This window comes from Haliotis rubra, unplaced genomic scaffold (genome assembly GCF_003918875.1).
Source record: "Haliotis rubra isolate DU_JTF1 unplaced genomic scaffold, ASM391887v1 Scf35, whole genome shotgun sequence".
NCBI lineage: Eukaryota > Metazoa > Mollusca > Gastropoda > Lepetellida > Haliotidae > Haliotis > Haliotis rubra.
Window position 1 is genome coordinate 2966584 of NW_025767024.1, and position 18513 is coordinate 2985096.

The window sequence follows — 18513 nt, forward strand, 5'->3', positions numbered from 1 at the left end:
AAACGTATAGACAATTTGAGCCAAAGAAAAACAAATCTGAAGTTTGTTTTCGGACTTTTCAAGATCTCTTTGTTTCTTCGGAAGCATCTTTATTTGAGAAAGTTAAGAGTAGAGTTGTTGAGGTTAAGTTTTTCTCTATAGAATACAAGATGCACCATTCAGGATTGGGATTTATCTGTGTGGTTCGTCGTTGGTGATATATGAGTTGATTTTTAATATTTATCTTAGCATTTATCAAAGCACACATAAAACGTCAAGTGTAACTGATACTTAAAAGCGAATTTTTTATAATCATAAGAATTAGCTGATCTGCAAAGACCATTGTACGATTCTGATTATATCATAAGCATGTGTTCATGAATCACTAAATAGTGATGATACTATGACTATATCATAAGCATGTGTTCATGAGTCACTAAATAGTGATGATACTATGGCTTTATCATAAGCATGTGTTAATGAATCACTAAATAGTGATTATACTATGACTTTATCATAAGCATGTGTTCATGAGTCACTAAATAGTGATGATACTATGACTATATCATATGCATGTGTTCATGAATAACTATCAAATAGTGATGATACAATGACTATATCATAAGCATGTGTTCATGAATAACTATCAAATAGTGATGATACTATGACTATATCATAAGCATGTGTTAATGAATAACTAAATAGTGATGATACTATGACTATATCTCATAAGCATGTGTTCATGAGTCGCTAAATAGTGATGATACTATGACTATATCATATGCATGTGTTCATGAATAACTATCAAATAGTGATGATACTATGACTATATCATATGCATGTGTTCATGAATAACTATCAAATAGTGATGATACTATGACTATATCATAAGCATGTGTTCATGAATAACTATCAAACAGTGATGATACTATGACTATATCATAAGCATGTGTTCATGAATAACTATCAAACAGTGATGATACTATGACTATATCATAAGCATGTGTTCATGAATAACTATCAAATAGTGATGATACTATGACTATATCATAAGCATGTGTTCATGAATAACTATCAAATAGTGATGATACTATGACTATATCATAAGCATGTGTTCATGAATAACTATCAAATAGTGATGATACTATGACTATATCATATGCATGTGTTCATGAATAACTATCAAACAGTGATGATACTCTTTATCATAAGCATGTGTTCATGATAACTATCAAATAGTGCATGTGTTCATGAATATGACTATGTTCTATACTTGAAAGCTAGCATGTCATATGATGATACATGACTATATCATAAGCTTGTGTTCATGAATAACTATCAAATAGTGATGATACTATGACTATATCATATGCATGTGTTCATGAATAACTATCAAATAGTGATGATACTATGACTATATCATAAGCATGTGTTAATGAATAACTAAATAGTGATGATACTATGACTTTATCATAAGCATGTGTTCATGAGTCACTAAATAGTGATGATACTATGACTATATCATATGCATGTGTTCATGAATAACTATCAAATAGTGATGATACTATGACTATATCATATGCATGTGTTCATGAATAACTATCAAATAGTGATGATACTGTGACTATATCATATGCATGTGTTCATGAATAACGATCAAACAGTGATGATACTATGACTATATCATAAGCATGTGTTCATGAATAACTATCAAACAGTGATGATACTATGACTATATCATAAGCATGTGTTCATAAATAACTATCAAATAGTGATGATACTATGACTTTATCATAAGCATGTGTTCATGGATAACTATCAAATAGTGATGATACTATGACTTTATCATAAGCATGTGTTCATGAATAACTGTCAAATAGTGATGATACTATGACTATATCATATGCATGTGTTCATGAATAACTATCAAACAGTGATGATACTATGACTTTATCATAAGCATGTGTTCATGAATAACTATCAAATAGTGATGATACTATGACTTTATCATAAGCATGTGTTCATGAATAACTATCAAATAGTGATGATACTATGACTATATCATATGCATGTGTTCATGAATAACTATCAAACAGTGATGATAGTATGACTTTATCATAAACACGTGTTCATGAATAACTATCAAATAGTGATGATACTATGACTTTATCATAAGCATGTGTTCATGGATCACTAAATAGTGATGAAACTATGACTTTATCATAAGCATGTGTTCATGAATAACTATCAAATAGTGATGATACTGTGACTTTATCATAAGCATGTGTTAATGAATCACTAAATAGTGATGATACTATGACTTTATCATAAGCATGTGTTCATGAGTCACTAAATAGTGATGATACTATGACTATATTATATGCATGTGTTCATGAATAACTATCAAATAGGGATGATACTATGACTATATCATAAGCATGTGTTCATGAGTCACTAAATAGTGATGATACTATGACTATATCATATGCATGTGTTCATGAATAACTATCAAATAGTGATGATATTATGACTTTATCATAAGCATGTGTTCATGAATAACTATCAAATAGTGATGATACTATAACTTTATCATAAGCATGTGTTCATGAATCACTAAATAGTGATGATACTATAACTTTGTAATAAGCATGTGTTCATAAATAACTATCAAATAGTGATGATACTATGACTTTATTATAAGCATGTTTTCATGAGTCACTAAATAGTGATGATACCGGGCGTTCGTCAAACGGTGAGCGTTTCCTGCCTCGTCGGTGGCACCCGTCACATTATATAACGTAAAATATGCAACCTAGTCCATTGCCTCCTTATTATGGCTGGCCATGTTGTATGTCCTTGTTCGGCCATGTTGTATGTCCTTGTTCGGCCATGTTGTATATGTCCTTGTTCGTCCATGGTGTATATGTCCTTGTTCGGCCATGTTGTATGTCCTTGTTCGGCCATGTTGTATGTCCTTGTTCGGCCATGTTGTATGTCCTTGTTCGGCCATGTCCTTTGTTCGGCCATGTTGTATGTCCTTGTTCGGCCATGTTGTATATGTCCTTGTTCGGCCATGTTGTATATGTCCTTGTTCGGCCATGTTGTATGTCCTTGTTCGGCCATGTTGTATATGTCCTTGTTCGGCCATGTTGTATATGTCCTTGTTCGGCCATGTTCTATGTCCTTGTTCGGCCATGGTGTATGTCCTTGTGGCTGCAACTTGAAAGCGAGAAAATCCTTTTCACAATCATAATAAATATCTGCTTAGTGCAAAGACCACTGTACGATTCCGACTATATCATAACCATGTGTTCACGATTCAATATCAAATAGTGATGATCCTGTAACTATTCATAAGCATGTGTTCACGAATCATTATGAAATAGTGATGACACCAGGTGTTCGCAAAACGGTGAGCGTATTCTGCTTCGTCGATGGATCCGTGTCCATTACCTCATTGTTAGAGCAGGTCAGATTGGCTAAATCCTGGCGAGAGTTTGGTGTAAGACTGCTTGACTGACAGTGTTTTGGTTCTATTTTCGGTCGCAAACGATCAAGTTCACGTTCTTGAAACCAACGTGACGGTGGGGTAGCCTAGTGGCTAAAGCGTTCGCTCGTCACGCCGAAGACTCGGGTTCGATTCCCCACATGGCCACAATGTGTGAAGCCCATTTCTGGTTTCCCCGCCATGATGTTGCTGGAATATTGCTAAAGGCGGCGTAAAACCATACTCACTTACTCACTCTTGAAACCCACATGCACAAGTATGTGGCTGGTGTATGTGCGAAGCCATTCTAGTCGAAATCTGGATTCGAACTCGTAGAAAATAGGTAACTCATCAAACAGATTCTGTTACCCAAGTGATTTAACGTTATTGTGTATGTCCCTGTTCTGTCTATACGACAAAACCCTTGCTGCAAGACAGTGGTCAGTCTGGTTCTGTGCCCAAAATGACCAACGATCCTCTCCATCAACCAATATATCCAGCCTGACCGCCCGACTAATGAAGTCAGTTTTTCCAAGAATACGTTACATGATGTCAGATTTATAGCCATGGCTACCATGTATATGTTACAGTGAATGTGTAAAATCAGTCAATTTGAAAATTGCCTGATTTGTAAATTCAGTAGGTGTCGTGTTTAGCGTATGTGAGTGATTGGTTTTATGCCGCTTTAGCAATATTCCAGCAACATCACGGAGGGGGAAACCAGAAATGGACTTCACACATTGTACCCATGTGGGGAATTGAACCCGGGTCTTCGTCGTGACGAGCGAACGCTTAAACCACTCAGCTGCCCCATTGCGCTCTTTAACGTCTGTCAAGATCTGGGTAGGAACGATTAGTTTCCGTCTTATCGCTATATATATTTCTATAGGAGTATATTGTATTTATTCGCTTTCATTTCCAAAATATAAAACGTCAAAGACAGAAAATACCAGTCTCGATTGTTCAACGCCATAGATTCCATTGGGCGTAAAAGGCAACACATCGGGGAAGATTGTATAAAAGCATCGCTGAAAATCAGTGTTGATATCAAGAGTTTGTATAAAGGGAAGCATGTTTTTTTTAAACTGAAGGGGTCCAGAAGGTAATGATCTTTTGTACGCCCGTATATTAGACTGACTGACTGAGTTTGGTTTTACGCCGCTTTTAGCAATATTCCAGAAACATCACGGCGGGGTACACCAGAAATGGGCTTCACACATTGTACCGTATATTAGAAGCGTAGTTTATACCTGTCATATACTGTCAATATACGGTCATCCTGGCTTGCCGTATACCACCCGCTACACTAGATGAACCTACGTTGTCCCTCATTTAAAATTCACATGACACACATCACTGTAGCAATCCGTATAAAACCGGGTTTATATGTATATACATAATACCAAGTAATCTCCATTAATTTCAGATACATCGACCTTCATCCATTTGCACCTGAAGACCAAACATCAAAGAACCGCCTCAGCCACCTACCCGGCGTTGCCATGGAAACACTTTGGATTTAGTTAATGGTCAACCGTGGAAAACAATACTCTGCGAGCAAGATAAAGAGGCTAACTGGACTGATTTGGCGACCCTAAGATTATCGCGGCGTCATTAAAACACTAGGGATCCTTCTGTGCTTCTCTTTGAATCTCGGTGCGGGCGTCAAGATAGAAACATCCATGTGTGACCTTTATGGTGCTGAGGTCATTTCCGACTGAGATCTAAGGATGAGTGACCATTCATTATCATGGTCGTTGGTAGCGCTGTAAAAGAATGTTATAGCTGTTTGAGATGCTGATTGGATTTTTAATCTTCAAGTGCATGTGACTTAGAGACTCTGAGATACCGACTTTAAACTTACTTGGTTTTAAGGGTATAAAGACGTTATGGTTTCTTACAGTATACATCTGTTCACACAGAATATTCCTGGCTGGCCTGCAGGGCATAAAAAGGTGTACAGATGAAACTTCGACCTGACAAAAATATCACAGACAGTACAGGCCGAAAACAGATACAAAATCATTGCACAATTCTACCATGACTTCAGTAAATACTGGATTGTGATTATATCCTATTTAACACCAAGAAGCTAGGAACTTTCAGAAAATTTCAATTTTTTTAAAAATAATTATTGCTTTATTTAAGAAATAATTTCAATAACGTAATATGTAACTAGCTCGATGTAGATTGCACCTATCATACCGTTTGTATATACTATTTATGTTGTATAAATGTAAATATTATTTATGTACCTCTTATGTTGCAGTTTGCAGCCTGAGTGAATAAAGTTCAGTTCAGTTCAGTTAGTTAAAGTCATTTAGAGGTATATAATCACGTTACATACCTCTGATTTTCCAACACAGTGTGTATTTTCTGAAATTCTTAATAACGCGGTTATGGTAGAATGGAGATAAACGTACTGTGTTGGAAAATCAGAGGTTTATAATGAAGTTATAATAGGCGTAATATTTTTATCGGTTTTAAATCAAAATCAGAGCTAATATAATTTCGTTATATACCTCTGATTTTCCAACACAGTATGTTTATCTCCAAATTGAGACCCAAGACACATCTTTGATACATGTATACATCACCATGGAATCGCCATTGTTCTGTATTATATTTGATCCACGATCAAGCATGGGAGTATACTTGCTTTTGACCAGCGGTAATATATACAGTATATGTTAAGCGTGATGTAATTTAAACAATGTTTTAAAAAATTTATTTCAAGGATGAATTTTTATTTCAAGGATAAACTACCAAGATACCACTCGGTAGAAGGACATCCTGCATTTTAAAACTCATATTTTAACAAGGTAACAAAAGTCATATCTCTATGTTTATTATACAATTAATACATAACCCAAATACCCGAGAAATGCGTGGTCAAGTCAGCTGTAGAGTTACAATGATCACAATTCATTACAGATCAGGAAGCATCCATGTCGCATTAATGCATGTACTTATCAATGAATTATGTACTGTGATACATACGTTTTACAATTTAGCATAGAAGCTCACATCCAAGTTCCAAAACGTACATAATAGTGTTTATTACTTAAATATCAATATCACATAGATGTGAGACAGCTGATTCACCTGAAGCAATGATTTGTTTTCCAGGCCTTGCTTATCGTTTGTAAATACATTGTCAACGCCACCGAAAAGTCTCTATTGTCAGTCTATGCAGATTCCCTTGGGCTTAAAAATATGTTCATTGATCGCTGAAAATCAGTACTGAAACAAGGTATTTACGAAACTATTTACCATGTAGTCACCAATCGAGGCTTAAGGTTTCATGATTCTTGGTAAAATTCACAATGCCACGGCGAACGTAATACTGAAAGGTTTTCAAAATTGTCGCTTCTGTACGTATGTCAAATGTATGTTGACTTATAACATTCAAAACCAATATAGCTTCAAGACGGCTACATTTTTTGAGTACTTTTATGTTGCTAACACGAACAGCGAACATTTCATTTGGTATATTCCCAGTATTCGCGACGTTGATCGTACACTGCATAACTTGTGCCCAACGTTGTACGACAATACATCAAAGTGTTCCGCTCCGTTTCGTAAATGGTGACAAAACACTGAATTGGACACCGCCAGCATGATCAGATTATAGCGATCCGTTATCTCACCATCAGACAATAAACTGTTCAGATTGCTAACATTCTCACACATAACTGTAACTTGATGACAAACATCCAAAGAATTGTTCATCATTATTTTGCTTACACGCCAAATGGACTCCGTTTCCGCGGATAATCGGGACTGGCTTCTGATCAGCGTTTACGTATTATATTATGAAAATATGGAAATATATCAACGTATAAATTGCACAGATATCTCATATAAATCCAGGGACTTGTTATTGCTCAAAGAATACCGATCTGCGGAAGTGAATATTCATAATGTCCCGCACAGAACATCTTCGCTGAAGTATCGTTGGTTTCAGGACCTTTATTATTAATCTTATAGGAGCTGGGGATGTATTAAAATCTGCAGATACGAATATCTGTCGTTTCTGATACCACCATGATTGCTGGTGGTGAAATATTCTTCCGCTCTGGCATTTCATGATGCTCATCGAATCGGTAGCTAGAGAACGTATTAAAGTCTTTTGCCTCCTCCCTCCTAATCTAAGGCCTGGACAAAATTTACGCGATCATTGGATATTAATTGCAACTCGTTTTTCTCACGTCGGTCAGTTTACTGAGTGTTTATCCGACGCTCACCTTGGATCACAGACACATTATCATCACGTTTGTATATGTGAATAACCTATAGAGATTCATAAACCGTAATGATGGAAGGATGAAGATATTCAAAACCTTGATTTCATAAATGAATGCTCCATGTTGTTCCGAATTTTTCCAAATTTTCATTGTCAGATCAGCGAAAATGTTGGAATGGAACAATGGAAATATTCATTTTGATTTCATTTTGAACGAGAGGATGTTCACCGGACTTAGCTGCTCCGGCATGGACGTGTATTTTACTATTTGTAAAATCATTTATGTCAATATCCACAACATAATCCTGCAAAATATTCAAATATGATAATTTCTGACACGACATTACACAATTATTGACAATGACGTTGTAAGGTTGAAATCAGGCAAATGCAAGACCAATTTTAAGATATATCGAGATCCGCTTGGAGGTATACATCAATAATGATAGTTTAAGGTTCAGCTCATGTTATTATTAACTAATATCACACACAAATATATGAAATACTGCCAAACGGTGCACGGAACATCCGCTGTTATGATGTGCATCGGTGCTTTACATTGGCGTTGTATCAAAACGTTCTGCTTCCATTTGCATGAGATAATCACAGTGATAAGAAAATGTTTCTTCATAGACTGACACTCACCTTCCTCATGTCATAGTATTGTTTCTGTGTCCTTAACACTAAATTAAAATAAATATGCTCGTGTTCTATGATTCCCACATGCTTCCCCTATTTCAATCGCTGTTTGATATAGGTTTTCCTTTCACTCACGCCAAATATTTGTAGGATTTTACAAGATGGCAAATGTTGTGTGTTAGTCATGAATTGCAAATTTGGAACATCCACGGCAACTAATATTGAAGCTGCTGATTTGAGATTAAAATGCTGCTTTCTGAAAAAAATAATAATAATAATCACACCAAAGGGCGGGTAGGACACAGTGCATATTGTAATTGCTTTATTCAGAATAAAAAATATATGTTTATGAATCGTATCCCTGTAATTAAAATATATACCAAATCACACAACGGATTACAGCGACTCCATAAAATCGTTTAACATTATATGAAATCTGGATTAAACTCACGTACGTTCGAACCGTCAAACCCACAGACAAATCAGTCTTGACATCAAAACAGATTCCACAACACAGAAAAGACGCCAAAACAACTTCATTTATATGAATTAAACGAAATCATACTCTGATGCAAAGAAATGATAGTGTGTTTCCCTTGGTGTTAAATACCATGGTAGTCGAAGTATGAATGTAGTCTAAGAGAACGACATGTTTCGATGTTGGTTTGGCTACTATAAGGCGAATGTAACATTCTTCATATTATATTAGAGTGCAGAAATGTGTTGTTTTTCTCATGAACGAAGAAACAGAAAGTATGCATTGAAAACTGAATGTTGCAAATTCTGATTAACATTGCGAATGTGGAAGTTTGATCATTACACAAAGGAGATGAAAAATAATTTGCAACACAAGTTTGAATATCAAAAAGTCCCACACCCCTGGGGTGACGTGTGGTTAAAGGTTATACGTGTGTACATAAGACAACTAGTTTCTTTATAATGCAGTTTATCGATACTTATTTAATCATGTAATTCGTGAATCTGTACATATAAATTTCGAAATAGTGATTCTTAATTACGCATCAATAAAATGCCAAGAAATTGTAATGGAGTGAAACAACCGCAGTACGCTATTGCATCATTCAAAATTGCTGTCCTAATTTCGCTGACATTTATTGCCTATCAGTAAAATATCTACACCTCTAGCCTGCTTAATCGATTTCTCAATTTATTCTTTTATACATACTTGTGAACTCTCCCACAAAATAACAATTAAACGCTTCAAAAACCAGAGCTTCCCTAACTGTTCTTCATCAACTGCAATTCAGTGACATCAGTGATAGACTCACAAAATACATGAATGAATTTACGAACTCTGACCTCACCCCCCTCGATGTTTAATTGACCAATTGTGTCTATAAGGGGCGTGGTCTCAATTCATTAGAGCAATTAACTCCCATTCTCTAAAGATGGCATTGTGGTCAATTCACCATGGGCGTCATAAAATCACATGCTTGCAAAATTCTCCATAACAAGAAACAAATAAACTTTAGTTAGTTTTATTATTTTGCCCGACGGCAAGATAACGTTTTAATTACATCTTTTAAATTACCCGGGTGTATCTGGACAGCTTAAGGAAGTCAATCAATGACAGGGGTATACGTAATTTCTCATTACATAGATTCTACGTGTGGTCAGCGATTTTTCTGCAATTCTTTCCTGAAAACAGACCAAGCAGTAAAATCTGACGAATAAATAAAAACAAATAAGGCACGTGTTTAATGTGGATTTTAATAGCGAAGCTGGGGTCATGAAATACGTAATTTATTTCAATCCTTTTCATGTCTATTGCATGTGGTTTACAGTTTCGGTTTTAAACACTCATCTTGTATCAAGATATGTTTGTGTAAGAAGATCTGTCACTGTGCGTCTGTGTGAACTCCCCCTCGGATCCAGACACTGTTTACACCTGTTGAATTTTAGTCCAGGAAATGAGTAGGTTTTTATTTCATAAGAAACGGAAACACAGAATAAAGTTTCTTAATCAAAAATATATTTTCTTAATCCACAGCTTCTAATTTCGTTGAATGTTCGTCGAATGGATATAAACATGAAATACTTCTCACACTCCCTTATATGATTCTATGAGACATATTAGGATTGTCGGGGTGTGAGACATTCTGATTGGACTATTTGATATTAACCTTTGATGTAAACATATGACACGTTCCGACGATTTAAGTTTTGTTACATTGAAATCCCATACAATGTTAATAAGGAAACTTTGGATTTCGGACGATTCCGTCTTCTCCATAAAAATATTTGTAATCCGGGATTCTGTAATGACTTGAAAAGGAATGGTTCCAGCAGGATTTGTGAGATTTCCCGTTATAGGGAACTCACTGCGTCTAGTCCTGTGACATTAAATTCATCTTCAATCGATGTATCAGTGAGTGACAGTCCACTTCATTTAAATAAAAATTACAACCAGTCTGTAAAATCTCAACAGCACCAGTTGGCGACTTACACAACCAGGCACAGACTGGACGACGCTTCATTACGATGTTAAGTTTTTCATCCATACTTACAAACGTTCAATCTATCACCCTTCGTTGAATTTATTATATTTACATACTTATCATAATAATATCCATGTTAAGTATGTCAAACGTATAGACTCATGATTTCGGTAATTTATTGATTTTATTTGAAAGTAACTGGTCTCAACGGGAATGCAACTTACATTGTATAGAAGTGTTCTTTAAGATTGTAGCTAGATATGATTGCATACAATGTAATTTCTGCATGTTTTAGTGTAAGGCTAGCTATATTGATGCCGGCATATTCTATAGCAACCTATGAACGTTTTTGTTTTGTAATTCAAACTAAATAACATAAACACACTAGTTATTTATATCTACGCAACCGCGATTCTAATACCATTATGAGAGTGGTTTTATAACTTTCATAATTATGTTGATATATAATCCTCTAATATAAAAAGTATAATGAAATGCGCTTTATATATGGTCTTGTATCGTTCGTTTTCATTGCGTTTTTAAACACAAATCACTTTGCTGTCGATCAATGTTAGCATTTAAAATCCTAAATAACGGTCTAAAAGGTCCTGATAAAACGTTTTACTTTTATGAAAGCCGCGTTCGTAAAACATGTCGTTACTGAATGGTCATGAAAGTACATGCTGATCTACATTTTTAATTCAACATATCTTAATTCTTAATTTTCATTGACAGATATGTAGTAATGAAAATGCTAACAAACCCAAAAAGTTAAAAAGGAAATTAATAAGTCCGTTTGCTTTACTAATTCGGTCATATTTGCATGTCTGATCATGTTGTTAAGGAGGATGAGTATCTCAGACAGTCAACACTAATGAATTACGTTAATTACAGGTAGCTACGTCAAGAAAAACGGGAAATAAACCAACAACACAATATAAGACCTGTTTCTAGAATCAATATACTTTACAACATAAATTATATGCCAATGGGTTAAATGGTTTGCAATAAACTGTATAAATGCAACAAACTCGAGACGGCTCCATTCAAGAGGTTCGAAAACAGAGATAACGACCTTGGAATGGGCCAAGTTACAACTATAGGCATTTCGGCCACGGTAATCTTCAGCGCTGCTAAACCATTCTTCTCCAGACCAAAATACGTTTTGGAGGTCTAGCTAATTGCGGTATAAAATTCAAACACACTTTGGGACAAAAGTATATGACAATGAACAGTGCGTTTGGTCCAAATAGTGTTCTTAAGCCCTTAATCCCGTTAAATTACTTCTTTTATAACGCTGGTCTTTGACGTATATCCGATACTATAAAACGCTACACCGATCTCTTACTAGAAGAATATCGTTAAAGTAAACTTTTCTTAGGCGGGCATTAATGTGAATTTATCTGATCAAATACGTGTGAACTTTATTGAACTTCGAACTCTCGTGAGAAATAAACGATTTTAATGAAATGGTTATATTAGAATTCGAATTTTCGAAGTGGTAATTGTTAATGTTGAACGCATGCATAGGTGTGGAAAGTTTTAGCTTGGGGTCTAATTTTTTGTTTAATTGTTGATCAACTCTCGTCTATAAATATATGATTTTAAATGTAAATAAAAATTCAATAATGTATTAAAATTAACTTTGGTTGGTTTTATATTAAACACTTAAAATTTACTTTAACTTAATACAGTTTGTATCATGTTTACCGTCTTTAATCCTTAATCCTTGTATCTATGTCATAATCATTTATGTATTATTTCCCTTACCATCAACAGCAGCAGTTGTAGTGTATCCGATATGAACCTTCAGCTTACACACTTTCCGAAATATCAATGTTTAAAACGAAAAATCAATGTTCTCGTATTTTATAGTATTCCACTACTAAGACGCACTGAATGACTTAGTTACAGAAGAAATACTTAAATCATGCAAAAAATGCTTTTGTAAAATCAGTGCTGTAGGTCCCGTCTAAAATCTGCCAGTGCTATTCACACAATGAAGTATCTCTTTAAGTCATTTTTGCCAGAAAACATTTTCAGACACTCACCAGTATTTATTGTAATAGGTTGAGTGACTTGCTAGCAAATCGATAACACGTAATGATCGTAGTATTGAAGCAACTTGAATTCTCGAGACCAATTAAATTGTATTACACGGAACCGAAATCTCGTACTCGTGTCTCGCAGAATTTTTATAGTTTTATCGAGCAAATACTGTTTTATCTCTATTGAGCTTTGTTTAGCACATGAGTAAAAGCAAAATCTCGTCCGCCTGTGGTATAAACATTAAAAGGCCGTGTGTCACCCCTTTAAACATAATTTTCAGTTCTAACATGGCGTGGCACGGTTCATAAAAGGTTATTAGATCATTAGCTAAAGTGGAAATATTTTTAATTTCTGACACATTACTTGAGAGTTTGACAAGACCCTTACGCCTCACTTAAGTTGTAGATCAAACTTTGTCAAAAAATTTCTACATGGAATTGATTTATTGGTTTTAAAAGTAAATGAAAATACTGTTTTGGTTAAACTTTATTGAAATCGGTCTTGTTTCTGACACGAAACCTTTCTCTAAATATTGAGGTTTTGTTACATAAATACATTAATTCTATTATGCACCTCATTTTTCAATGTTGTGGTTAAATTAAATGGAACTGCTTAACACACAAAGGGCAATTTGGGAAAAAACATTTGAATTGAATTTGGAAAACTTTCGGTTTACAATTCGCCTTATAATTTCAGTAATTGAAGTGATAAATTCCCCAACGCGATCCAGTTTGAATGTCGAGATTTCTCTCATTTAAATATTAGAATTGAAACCGGAATTGAATATGACGCATTAGTGACATTTGATAAATTTACAATCAAATAATTTATTGAATAATACCACTTCATTTATATTTGTACACTAGTATCTTCCACAGTAATGCTATTGAAGTGATATATTTTATTAGCATGAAAATCATCGTGAAACGATGAATGTATAATTACTTAAATGCAAACATATGTTAAGTCGCCAAGCTTATATTTGCGCATATTTACAAACGAAGTAAATATTATCATAATATACAATGTGGCGAGGGGAAGGGGGGATGATGAAGGTATACTTACAATGCAAACATATGTTAAGTCGCTTATTTTTGAGCATATTTACAAACGAAGTAATTTTTATCACAATTTACAATGGTTATATGGAGAACTACATACACAACTCGTGAAACTGTAGAAAAATGATGGATGTATATTTACTTAAATGCAAAGATATGTTAAGTCGCCATGTTTATATTTGAGCATATTTAAAAACGAAGTAAATGTTATCATAATATACAATGTGGCGAGGGGGCGGGGGGATGATGAAGGTATATTTACAATGCAAACATATTTAAGTCGCTTATTTTTTGAGCATTTTACAAACATATTTACAAACAATGGTTAAGTAAATGTTATCAAAATAAATAAAGGATATATAGAATCTACATACACATTTCGGGAAACCGGAAAAATCCTTTGTCTCTGAACCCAACAATGGCCTATTAGTCTGCTCAGTTGATGTACATTAGAATCAATCATGGGATTGCTTGTCCGGAGCTCAAATCTGATCCCACGGATCACTAAAATAAGAATGAAATACATTTATTTGCCCCCTGGTGATCCTGGTTATTTGGTTAATTAACTGCTGAAACGTAGGGGAGCTATTGTCTTAGTTAATGAGCTTTCATGACCATAAAATATAGTTTTATGATGAAACCTTGGGAGCAATCATAGAAATTAAACTCGGAGTATCAGCGGGATGGTACAACCGCCAAATGCCACGGAGGGAGGATTGCAATGATAGGGACAAAACAATGAAATAAAGATACGCGTAGCCGTAGATTCCTGTATTAGTGCAACAACACAGTGTTGTACTTGGGCGCGGAGGGCGGTAGTATGGTTTTGCACATCAGTAAGCAATACTGATTAAGAATGATACTGTAACGTTCATGTTGTGGGGTGTCAAACGGCGAACTGTACGGCATATAAAGGTGATTGCGATTAGATGTTTTTGCCGATGGTAATGTTTGTGGGAAGTTGATGACGGCGATGAAAAAGAGGGCATTAACAAGAATCATCACCCTGAAATTGTTCTTGAGACATTTGTCCATCGAAACCTGAAAAGAAAGAATGGACGAAAATAAGTTTTGACAAATTAAGATCTTTAAGGAAAGAAATGTTTTTGGAGTATTATTGTCAAAAATATGAAATCAAGTATTTAACCAATCACATATACACATTGAAAAATGTTAATAACCCACCCGTGTATATTTTCATAAACCCGACACTGCCATGTCTCTAACGGAATCCTTACTCACGTACCTGGAACATTGCGGCGTGAAACATCATGCAAACAAATGCCTTTGGAAATATTTACATATGACGTGAGTCAAAACTTTCGTTGATGTAAACAATATCACTGGTGCTTTCTGATCCTTTTGCTCAAGAATGCTGTACGTTTTGCAAGGTGATCACGAGTGCAAACAAAAAGTCAGCGCAATACTTCCTATCAAACTAAGCAGAGGAGCACAACTAAACGGATAGTTAACTAACGGTTGGCATTAACCATGCGATTACATGCTAGATTTAGGTATCGTATTTAAACATCACTTGTCACAAAGTAAACACAAAATATATATTTCGTCAGAAATTAATGCATTTTTCAATATAGCTTTTCTAAATGGATGCATATAGTTTGGTTCATTTTTCCCCGAAGTATGTGGGTTCGTGGTAACAAGGCCGCTGCATCAAGACGATGCTGAATATGGTAGTGACATATTTACTGTAATATTGAAACATGAAGCACAGGAATGCCATCCTTGCATAGCCATTCATCATGGTTGATCATCCCTCTTGATACCAGCCACATTACGCAAGTTGTAAAACCGTCACACACAAGTGGATTCTGTCATACCATGTAGTTTCCTTCTGAATTAAGTATTATACATATCGCACACACTTGCGTAGTCAATCACACAGCCCAGGTCAGGGGCACCATGGTCATCCACAAGCATCGCTTGAATTGACAGAACATGTGTTGCCGACGTTCCATGACTGCTTTACGACATCGGAGTGTACGGACTTCTAACTAACTGTTGCGATATGAAACAACCATTTAAGGTTCTCTGAAGTTTTTACGCTGTCTGTAAGTTAGGAGGTCAGATGTCTTTGCCGATTTGACCACGATGGATGAGTCATCTCTCATTAAGAAACATCTACTTACCCGGTGGAAATAGAAAATTATACTATTTGAGTGTCCGTTCGGCTCTTCAGAAGATGGTACTTCAGACTGCAACAACCGCAAACGTAGATTCCTAATTACCGGATAGTAACATAAGTTTTCTTAAGGAAAGGTTAATATTTCCACAGTAGGTTGCAGTTATGATCATTCCTACTTTGATGTTGCTATAGACATTCGTAAATGTGTCTGCTACCTAAGGAGGCATGGCCAACTTTCCATCTGAACTAAACCCACTACTAATGTTCCAGAATAGTGACTTGTGGTTTTATCGGTCTCATTCTGTCATATCACTCCTTCAACTTTTCAGTTTTAAATATCTCTTGTTGAAGTTATTGCTTATATAGATATGTAAGTTATAGATGGGGAATATTTCAAGTGGTTGATCTGATAACCAGCAACAAACGTATTCCAGTATGACGACATAACATATACACGTACTTAACGTGTGCATGCTTCGCAAGAGTAACGTTAACACTACAATGCTTTTAAAGTAAACTAAATAGAATTTTACAAGGTTATACACATAACCTGAACAGATACTAAGGCATCAAGGATGAAAGTTAACATCACGTAAATTCAGAGAACCAAAGAATTCCATGTATTGGCCAACACGAATCACGACATGTGAGATATTTATACAATATTAACAATATGGACATATAAGTTGGAAATATATTGTATGAAACGAAACTATAACAGTTCTTGAAAGAAGCTGATAGGAGGTTTGCAATTTGTCAAGCATGTAACTATTGCAGATAATGGCTTTCATTATCATCAGGTTCATTCAAAAGCTGATCACTTCAGCTAAAATTCCACTTAAATGCAGTTTAGTGTATGCTTGAAGCCACACAAAGAGCAAAGATTATTTCCAATAAAAGCAATTTTACAGTTTCCAAACTGCGGCGGAACGTACAAGGCTGTATATACTTAGCCGGCAAAGGACAGTTTGCAAACTGCAAATACATAAAAGTAAATAAGCATTTGTTTCAAGTCTCCGCTGCATATGTATATCAGACGAGGAAATGTGCCTTCTGGGTTTATGATATAAACATGGTCAAAGGGGCTCGCTGGTTTTGTAGCCCACTTGAATAACTGTAAAGTGATGGTACTGCGCTTCTGTAAAGTCGACCCCTCATTAGGTGTGTGGAGACGATACCAGTTTCCTCGTCATGTTAACGGCATCTTTGACTGAGAATGACAAAGTATCAAAGGTCATTGTACTTTGGTAATGCGGGGCTGTTGCAAGAAGTCTTCAAAGCAGTAAATACCATTTGTTATCTTATGTGGACAGTGGAATAGAAAGCCCATATACTCAGCATACGTGAAGAATTACATTTATGTTTGATACTGGCTTAACATGGATCAAACAAGATATTTTATTAGATGGTGATGTATTTGATGCTGGTAACATAGACAATATTACAGATCTTTTATCAATAAGGCTATTGCATCAAGTGAGGTGACATGGCGTATCCAGGAATCTACTGGTTATAGTGTCCCAGTAAATGTTAATTAACAGTGAAAAGTGATACTTTCTTTTACCTGGCAGTTTATAATAGTCACGGTTTGATGTAAAGCGCTGAGGTTCCTACGCAATTATCAATTATATTTATTTACCAATATAGTGTGCGCTTGTTTGTGTGCTTATGTGTGCGTGTACGTGTGGGATTAGTATGAATAATGTATATATCCCTTTTAAATTATTTGAAGAATTTACCATTGACATTAGGTGACTGCTGTTGTTATACAGTACAGAGAGCCATATATCGTTACTCTCTCAATAATGGATTCCCTCAAAGACTATTTGAAGGTATTCAAGTTCGTCCACCTGTTGAGCAAAGTATGTTAATTTTTTTCTTTGACTTTAACCATGGATACTTCAAAGATGGGACATTATCCATGTGACTCCATGGTCACAGAGGTCCTCAGTCTTATCTTTGTCCACGGCCCTTCTTCTAGGGACCCCGTCCCTAAATAGCTTACTTCACAGCTAAGTTGTCGGCCAGTCGACAGGCGTGTAACGATAATCGTTCTCGGGCAGTTTCACTCACAGCAGGTTCAGAAGATGCTACGAAAAGAAGACCATTCGTAGAAACTAGCACATCAAACGCTTCTTATCAAACGTAATTATCAAACAAAGGTTGAGACTTGGGCAATAAAGTTTGCAAAGTGTGTGGTGTTCGTTTTATGCTTCTCAACGCATCCTGTGTCAGCGGCGGGCCCGTTCATAAAGTCGTCTGCTTCGACTGTCGTCTGCTCCCGCCAATTTAATCTAGCGTGTCGTCTGGCGCTCGCAGCGTTTGGTATGGGTCTGTTTTTGTCCAGACCCGGTAATCCCGCTCTTTACACATACTAAACGTTCCTGGATAGAAATCTCCAAGGGGATGGGATTTCTCTGAATCTAATATTGCCGTCTTCAACTCGACAT